At 37.6% G+C, this 9,673-nt stretch overlaps 1 long non-coding RNA gene across 1 annotated transcript; it reads left to right on the top strand.

The window, feature by feature from the left end:
• The first annotated feature begins 873 nt into the window (after nt 1–873).
• LOC129349099 (uncharacterized) lies at nt 874–9,617 on the top strand. Its single transcript, XR_008601959.1, has 4 exons — nt 874–1,858; nt 2,930–3,078; nt 4,359–4,655; nt 9,133–9,617. It is a non-coding gene; the product is annotated as an uncharacterized LOC129349099 (long non-coding RNA).
• The last annotated feature ends 56 nt before the right edge of the window (nt 9,618–9,673 follow it).

The following is a 9,673-nucleotide window of genomic DNA, read 5'->3' on the forward strand; positions in this document are numbered from 1 at the left end:
ACAGGCAGGGTGGAGGGGAAAATTGCATCAAAAACTGACATTAATTAGGGTATTTTTTAAAAAGAGAACAGTGACCTTGAGGTTAAATTATTTGCTGTGCAGGCGAGATTGCAGAGGGCAACGTATAATTTGCCTGGAATTTGGCGGGAGTTAGATATTAGAGCAGCAGAGGAGTTGGAGCAAGTGCAGGGACAGAGGTGCTGAGATGGGCAGACAGGGTGAGAGAGTTTAGGGCAGATTGGATGAAGGATTTGGTGGCGGGGAAGAGGTGACAGATTGGACGTTTGGAGGCATAGGGGTGAAATAACAGTGAGAAGTGAATGCAAAGCCTGGAGACGTTTTCCAGCAGACAGCCCGCCCTCTGTAGGCCCCAGATGCACCTGTTGTTTTTCAGCAGCGAGACACAGATGCAGGAGGGCCATGAGGAGAGGAGGTGTCTTTGCTCCCTGTGACTCAGGAGAATCTGAGCAGCCTCGGAGAGGGAGAGTCAAAGCTGAGCAGGGACTTTACGAAAGAGCCGAGTAGGGGACAGAGAAGGGGAGGGATGGGAGCTATGCTATGAGTCAGCCGTGGCTAAAAAAGGAAGCTGAGCAACTTCCACTGGGGGCCAGCAGGGTAAAATAAGACAAGTGGTGAAACAGCACTCCTCAGACCGGCCTCTCATTCCCTTGAAACAGAACATAAGGTGACCAAGGACTTTTGCATAAAAAACATGTCAAGTTTTACTTTGGATAATCATGTTTAATACAGTGTCATGCAATTAGTCACTTTATATGTGGTAAAAAGACAAAATATCACTTAACATCAAACATCCAAAGAAATGTCAGAACACTTAAAGCACTTGAGATCACCTTTCTGTGACATTATTTTGTCAATCCCATCTCGCATACAGCTTCTTCCCTCATTAAGTGCACTGACGCAGAGAGAATGCAGACATATAATCATTTCACCACTTACAAGGTATTAAGTGCAACATCTTTGCAGTTTATGCAAACATTCCAGTGTCCTTTTTATTGCAACAGCAGAATTTCACTCACTGTTTTGAGCCAAACCCTCAGTGACATAACAGGAGAAAGAGTGTCACCACTGAAGACGTCTCCCATTCCTCACTTGGAGCTCTCAAAATAGAGCAGAGTACCCAGCATTGCTCACAGTGGTGAGGATATGCAGTAACTTGAGTTGTACACGGGTCCGTGTACGGATCTGGTAATTGGATTTTCCGTTCTGAAACGGGTATTGAAAAACAAAAAACGAGTGGTTATTTGATTTTCTTTTTAAAATGCAAAAATTAAAATTGAAATACAAGGCGTTTTTCCTTTTCATGATCAAAAAGGGATATACGATTTTCTTAAAAAATGTTTTGATTTTCGTTTTGTATTTAGAATAACAAGAAAGTAAAATCAGTAAGAGACAGAAACGAAAAAAGGTCATTTTTTTTCATTTTCTGAGACCGGAAATGGTCATCAGCAAGTGTGGAGCCAAACAGAGTACGGTGCATAGACTGTACATAATTTTTTTTTCGTGAGTTTTCATGGTCAAAATGAGAGATCAGGTGGCCGATCTTAAAATAAATCAATATTGATTTTTTTTTAGAGCGTTAAAGTTTTGCGAAGCCAGGGGGCGGGGCTACTTTATTGACAGTCTGGTCTGGAATGATTGACAGGTCCTATGGAGGAGGCAGCAGAGACTCTGCTCTCCTCGTTTGGATTAATTCTGATATAATAACTGTTGGTTTATTTATCGGTGGAGCAGCACAACATTTTCCACAGACAGTTTTCCTGCCCGTTGGCTTGTTTTAACCAGTTTTCTACCTTCGGCTGATTCTACCAGCAGACACTGAAAGGACTCTGATAGTTCAGTAAGTAAATGTTTATTTTCGTATCGGTACCGCTTTTAATGCACTTTATATGCAGCTTTAGTGTCAGATGTAATGTGTGCCATGCACTCCAGATGTTGGTGGAGTTTGTTTCAGTGTGTGTTGACCAGAGAAGAAAGTTAGCATAGTAAATATTAGCTTTAATGATAGCGATGCTAACCGAGCTAGCTGCTCAGTCGTAGCCTGATTAAAGCTAACGTAGCATCAAGCTAATGTGTTGAGTTTCATGTAAACAGCTGAAGTGTGTTGTGTTCATGTAATGTGGTTCATTAAGTTCATAAAACTGTGGCTGGTTGACATTAATGTAACGTTCAGGAAACTTAAATGTTACTAAAACACTAACGTTAATGTTCTAGTTGTCAGTAATCAGCTTTAATTTGACACTAAAACAGACTGATAGTTTTAAATGACATCAGTTTCATTAATTTGTTGAAAATTGTCTCATTTGTTGTTGTGATGTTGCTGCTGATTCATTAAAAGCAGATGATCCATGTTGAAGATACGTTTAGTTCTAGTATCAGAAGTACAAGAAGGAAAATGGAAGTTTAGTTCTGCTACGTCAAAGATTTCAGGATTAAAATAACTAAATGAGTCTTTATGCCTCAAACTTTATTTTTAAAATAAAGAAATAATGAAATAATCACAGATAATAAAAATATAAATAGCAGAGAAAACCTGAGAGAATAATTTCCTGAAAAGTCTGTGAAGGAAAAGCAGCTTTTTATCCTGAAAGATCAGAATCAGCTCCAACATCTGCATCTGACAGCATCAAGTCAACCAGAAAGAAAAGAAAAAAGAAAATGACTTCTTTCTGATCACATCTGTTCCACTGCTCACAGTCTGCTGCTGCTCACATTTTTCACATTTATTTATTTTTTTTATTTTTACGTTTCACCCACAGCATGCTTTAGGGCAGCCGGGTCGGACTTGATGTTCGAAATACTGACTGACAGCTCAGATTTAACTGTCTGTAGTTCCGTTTTGATGGGTGTTAAACTTTCACTCAAAGTTGCCAGGAGCTGGGTCTTTAAAATAACCGCTGTCTCATTACAGAGTGAAAGTAGCAGTTCCTCCTTAAGGTCAGAGATTGCAGCGTCTGAGGGCCTCTTCAAAAGAAGACGTAGTTGATGAAGGCGTTCTGGAGCAGGACCAGAAAGACCACGACCAAGCAGCCTTGAGATCTTAGGCAGCGTCTCCCTCAGGTGGGTGTCAACGGTGTTCACGGTCAGGTCTGTGGTAATCCCGTCAAAAAACAAAACAGAAAAAAATCTACATTATAAATCAACATGTAACCAAAGCGATGTGTATAATGCCATAGCATAGGATGTAGTTCAGAAAATGTCAAAGTATAGTATACAACTGATTATTATGTGGTTCAAAAAGTGCAAAATGATAGGATGTTGCCTAAAATTGTCATGTATGATATGTGGTTCAAAAAATGTCATAGTGCAGAATATTGTGAAAATAGTATGTTTTTCAAGAGTATATGTCATCTAAAAAATGCCATAGAATAATATTTCATTGCACAAGTAAAAGTATAGTCATTTTTAAAACTGTTCAAATTCTTATATGTTGCTAAAAAATAAAAAAACTAAAACAAAAAAAAAAACATCATAGTAATATGTCAATTTAAAAAGCCTATAGTATGTGTCGCCCAACAAATGTCATAGTATAGCATGTGGCTCTAAAAACGTCATAGTATGGCCTTTGGTCCAAAAAACGTCATAGTATAGCATGTCACCCAAAAAACGTCATAGTATAGCATGTAACCCAAAAAATGTCATAGTATAGTATGTCGTCCAAAAAACATCATGGTATAGCATGTGGCTCTTATAAACGTCATGATATAGCCTTTGGTCCAAAAGACGTCATAGTATAGCATGTGGCTCAAAAAACGTCATAGTATAGCATGTCGCCCAAAAAACGTCATAGTATAGCATGTCGATCTAAAAATATCATAGCATAGCATGTCGCTCTAAAAATATCATAGCATAGCATGTCGCTCTAAAAATATCATAGCATAGCATGTCGCTCTAAAAATGTCATAGTATAGCATGTCGTTCTAAAAACGTCATAGTTTAGCATGTCGCTCTAAAAACATCATAGTATAGCATTTGGTCTACAAAACGTTGTTTTGTCCTGGCTGTCTGAAGTAGATGAGGAGCAACACCAAAACAGTCCAAATGCTGGTTTCCAGAGGGTTAGACGAGTATTTATTTGAAAGAGGAAGTTTACAACAACACAACATGTGAGGGGGTTAAAAGCAAATGGGTGTTAGTAAAATAAAAATAAATAAACAGAACTAAAAGTGAACTTCATGTTGACATTGATGGGCATTCCAACCAGGAACAAAGTAAAAGATAATCAATACGAAAAAAAAACTCTTCCCGTTCACCTCTTCAAGCCCAAAAACACAACGCAGTAGCACCCTAAACTAAAACTACCAGTGGGTTCCCTGTTTTCCTTTCTGAACAATTCAAAGGTCTCTCTCTATCTCCCCACACATCCACCAACCACTGGAACACATCTCCAAAGTTCTGCCGGGCCAGCTCAGCTTCCCCTCAGAAGAAGTGCCGCCACCTGCCAGATGAAGAAGCCTTTTGAGAGGCAGCTAGCATCGTGATTGGACTGTACTTTGGTCTGTTCCAGTCCAGCTTCAGCTCCAGAGACGGCAGACGGGACGATTCAACGGAGGCCGGGTGGACGAAGGCATGCAGCTGAGTACAATCCAGAAAACAACAGAGGAGGAGTGCAGCAGCCCAGGGCCAGAAAAAACAGAGTATGTCTCTTAGAAAACATCATAGCAGAGCCTTTGGTATGAAAAAACGCCATCATATACATCGTATATTGTACAAATAACAAGTCAAAGAAAAGAGACATACATTGTAGAATTGTAGTAATTGTGGGCTGACTGATTATCAGTGTTTTCTTTTTTACCGATTTACGGTAATAAATACATTTAAAAATGGTGCTACTTTGGCTCTGAACCTTAATCTACCTGTGGTCGCTCTGTCTTCTGGAGTGATTTGATTGGTTATACATCACAAATACAACTCCTTTAACTAAACATCTGTAAACAAAACAAAAACGTATCAACAAAGTTTCCTGTTAGAGTTTGTGTTCTTCTAAGTTTAACTCCAAGATTTTAACTACTTTCATTTACTGCAAATGAATATCTACTCCAAATGTCTCACTAATAATCATTATCAGCCTTAAAAACCCACAAAACACCCCTCTATACTCGACCACACTTAGTACAGTCCGGTTCCCCCTTCTATAAATCTGCTTGGAATCTTCCACTTCCTGTTTGTCAAAGTGGCCTTCTACCTGGACAGGTTTTGTTGGAGCTCATGCAGCAAACATTTTGGGTAACTGCACTTTAATATGGATGGATGACACTGAATTAGAGTCTGTTTTAATGAGACTGAGTTAAGATGTGTAGCTCTGTCATTAAATAGGAAATTATTTCTCAGAATTCACAGAGAAAAGTCTGAAATGTTTGCTCGGTTAGCATCCCACATGTTCTTTGGCTCAGCTAAAGCTAACTCTCTCCAACTTCTGGATCTCTTGAGTTGCTTGTTGTTAAAATATCTTGCTAGAGGTGCTGAAGCTCAGAAAGTCTGAGATGTTTGTTGAAAATAAGCTCATTCTCAAGTCTTATCTGAATTGCCCTCTTTTGTTTGAACTTTCCCTAAACTTAGGAGTTAATGAAAGAGCAGCACATCCAGACTCAGTCTCATTTATATAGAGATTCAACTTCAGTGTCATTCATTGATGTTAAAGTGCAGTTTTTCAAATGTTTGTTGCACATGCTCCCGACCAAACCAGTCCAGGTGGAAGACGATGTGAAGAGAAAGCTCCAGAGGATGAATATCACACATTTACATAGGAAATAAATGTCCTTTAATTAGACATTGTCATGCAAAAGTTAGATTTCCCTTTAATGATGTTCAGATCTTTGTTGAGTGTTTTGTTGATGTTGGTTTCTAAATGTTTTCTGACACTCGGCCCCAAAGATTAAAACCTTTTACGGCTCACAAGCTGCAACAATTCACACATTATCAACTATCTTTCTGACTAAACTAAGATAAAAAGTGAAAAACTGCCTGATTCCTGCATCATGAATGTAAATCTTTTTGGTTTTTATGGCAATAAACTGAATATATTTGGGTTTGACATTTTATAAACCAAAACAAGAAATTAATTAGTGGAGAAAACAATCAACAGATTAATGGACAAAGAAAATGTGTTTTCCAACATATATGGCTGAATTACTCCAACATTACAAGATACATACAATTTGAATTCAATTTTATTCATATAACGCCAATTACAGGTCAAATTGTCTCAAAACACCTTATATTTTTTTTTGTCATATTTAAAATATGACAAAGTAAGAAATTTAAAGCTCTTGACTAATCCAATTTATTATTTGGTTTTTAAGAGACTAATGGACAATTAAAATAACTTTCTCCACTAAAACTAATAAACATGAGGTCAAATAGAAGGAAGAGTTTTAAATACTGCAGTCACACGATGACAAGAATAAAATTTGTCAACAAAAAGTAAATCTGCTGGTGGATTCCATAAAAGTCCTAATAAACAATAATAAAGTGTGATACTAAAGGTTTGTGGTGCTAAAAATGTCCAAGTAAAGATATGAAGTTGAACATGTGGATGAAGGTTGATAAAAGTTGACCTCCCTTCATTTCTCTGGAGCGATTTTATGGATGGTGGTTAAAGACCTGCTCTTCTAGTGGTCTTCCTTCTAGTGGCTGTAAAAAGTCAGTCCCTCCTGGCCGACATCAACACCTCTTCATGACAACTTGTTCTGCCTCGGACCTGGTGGAAACTCCAGAAACTGGGGAAAACCTGTCGAGACTCGAGGAACTCATCGAGACTCGAAGAACTCGTCGGGCGGGGGAAGGTGTGGTGGGCGGTGGGGGGAGGTGGGGGAGTAGAGGGGGGAGGCCGCCACCCACCTCCCCGCCTACTCTCCGCCCTGACTCCACCCAGACTCCGCCTTGGCTCCACCCACGTGGTGACTTCAGCAACTACGATGCCAAAGGGACGACGAATTTATTTCTTTTTATCTGATCTGTAGCTCAGTGAGTTAAGGATTTGCCTATGGAGCTGCAGGTCGCAGGTTCAAGACCAAACACTTCTTAAATTTTCATCAAAATTCTGACAAAGACAAAGAAAGAAAACTGCCATTGGCGGGTCTTGAACCTGCGACCTTCCACTTGGTAGTCCGTCTTCTTATCCCCTGAGCTATTCGCTCAGATACTAATTCTTCTTTTTTTTGCGCATTTATCATCTATTTTTTTTCGTTTTCGAGTTTTTTTTTAACTCGAGTCTCGACTCGACCGTTTTTCTCAGGAGGTTGGACTTCAGCCTTTGTGTTGGAGGGTGGAACCCTCAGTTCCAAGACTTTCCAAAGCCTCCAGACCTCCCGAGTCCTCAGGACCTGAGCTTTCACACAGTCTGAGGGCTGAAATTTTCTAAGTCCCACAGTAGTTCTCTGTTAGTTTGAACCTTCAGACAGTCTGAGGGCTGAAATTTTCTAAGTCCCACAGTAGTTCTCTGTTAGATTGAACTTTCAGACAGTCCAAGGACTGAAATCTTCTAAGTTCCTGAGTAGTTCTCTGTTAGTTTGAACCTTCAGACAGTCTGAGGACTGAAATCTTCTAAGTTTCTCAGTACTTCTCTGTTAGTTTGAACCTTAAGACAGTCTGAGGACTGAAGTTTTAAAAGTTTCTCAGTACTTCTCTGTTAGTTTGAACTTTCTGGTTAACAGAAGCCTTAAAACTTGTGACCATGAGTCTTGATTTCACATTTAGATCATCCATCTGAGTTCTTCAGACCTTCAACTGTGGGTTTTTTAGAAATCCTCAACAAACTTTGATTCTCTTCACTGAACAGTAAAGTTTGTGGAGATCAGAAGGTAACATTAGTTTGATTGATGCCTTCAACTACTAGTAGACCTTATCTGGAAAGCAGTTTTCTGAAATGAGTTCTTAGTAAATCTGTCCACAATCAAACCAAGAACATAGAAAGAGGAAATGTTTGAAGAAACAACTTGAGGTTTTCATTTCAGACTAGAAAACACTTTAAGACCTTGATCTGTTTTAGCTCTTTTTTATCGTTTTATTGTCTCTTCTGTTTAATTTGATCTGGTGTCTTTTCAAATGTTTTGTCTATAGTTTGATTCTTCTTAAATGTTTAGTTTTGCTCTTTTCTCACCTTTTATTCTTTTCTAATGTCTGATTTGATTTCCAAATGTTTTGTCTTTTTAATGTTTGTTGTTTTTTCAAATGTTTTATCGGCTTGTTTGAAAAATTTCCTTTTCTTTCCCAGTGTTTAATTTTTCGATTAAATCTTTGTGAAGGTTTTCCTTTTTAAATGTTTTACCATCTTTTAATGTTTAATTTTCTTTTTAAATGCTTCATTGTATTTTCTGTTTAATTCCTATTTAAAGTTTTATTGTCTAATTAAACATTTAATGTTTTAATTAAACGTTTTGTCTTTTTAAAGGTTTAATAATCTAATTAAATGTTTTGTATTTTTTAAAAATGTTTAATATTCTTCTTGTTTAATTGTATTTTTAAATGTTTAATTATCTAAAATATTTCATCTTTAATGTTTAATAGTTTTGTTAAAAAAATTTTGTTTAATTTCATAATTACGTTTTGTATCTTCTGTTTAATTATCTAATTAAATATTTTGTCTGTTTAATATCATTTAATTGTATTTAATATTTAATTTCCTTTTTAAAAGTTTTATTGTATAAAATTTTTTTCCTTTGATTTAGTTGCTTTCTTAAATGTAGTTTATTTCTTTAATCTTTATTTCTGTCAAGATTTTAACCCCAACCTTAAGAATAAAACAAACCCTTAAATCACAACGAAAATACTTCTGTTGTCACAATCATGAGTTAGTCAATTATTCAGTTTATCAATTCAGCTTTATTTGTTTAGCACCTTTCACACAGATGACAAAACAAGCAAAGACAAAAAACTATGCTAAAACTATGATTAAAACTCAAAAACATATTTTTAAAAAAAGATTTAACATGGCAATAAAATATGTTGTGTCCAGGGGATAGAGGGAGTTTATTGAAGTCTTCTTGGGCTCACATGGCAAATCATTTAAAATACAAACTTGATATTCAGTCTAAGGAAACTGCAGAATGACAGAAGAACCAACAATATCTCCTGTTTTCTCCTTTAATGAGTCGACTCTTCTTGTGCTTTCAGACCAAAGAACTACAGACTCGTCACAACATGCTCAAACTCTTCGTACAGGACCTCACCACACGGGTCAAGAAGGTTTCCGTCTCATTTCTACTCTGAAGCTCACCTTCTCCTGCTCAAACTGCTGACAAATGTTTCTGCTGCTCTAAAGTCTGCTCTCCAGAACTTTCTAAAAACTCTCAAAGTCTCTTCTGCTGCAGGTTGCTTTGTAGAACTGTTGCAAAAAACCTCACTAAACCACATGGAGGGGCCTCAAGATAGTCGTCCAAATGAAACCGTACAAAAACCAAACTAGCACAACCCAAACACTAAAGTCTCCTGCAGCCTACCAGAGAAGCTCTGAGAACAGAGAATCAGGACAGGAACTCTTACCTTCTGGACAACCAACATTGGTTCATAAACAAGAATACAGAATGTGTCTAACCAAAAACCTCTAAAGACTCACTACAGTCAAGATAAAGACACAACTCAGGTGCACCAAATCCACTAATCACTGCACACATTAGCACCATGTGCTAACTGTGGCTAAAGAACCCCATTTACC

This window comes from Amphiprion ocellaris, chromosome 6 (assembly GCF_022539595.1).
Source record: "Amphiprion ocellaris isolate individual 3 ecotype Okinawa chromosome 6, ASM2253959v1, whole genome shotgun sequence".
NCBI lineage: Eukaryota > Metazoa > Chordata > Actinopteri > Pomacentridae > Amphiprion > Amphiprion ocellaris.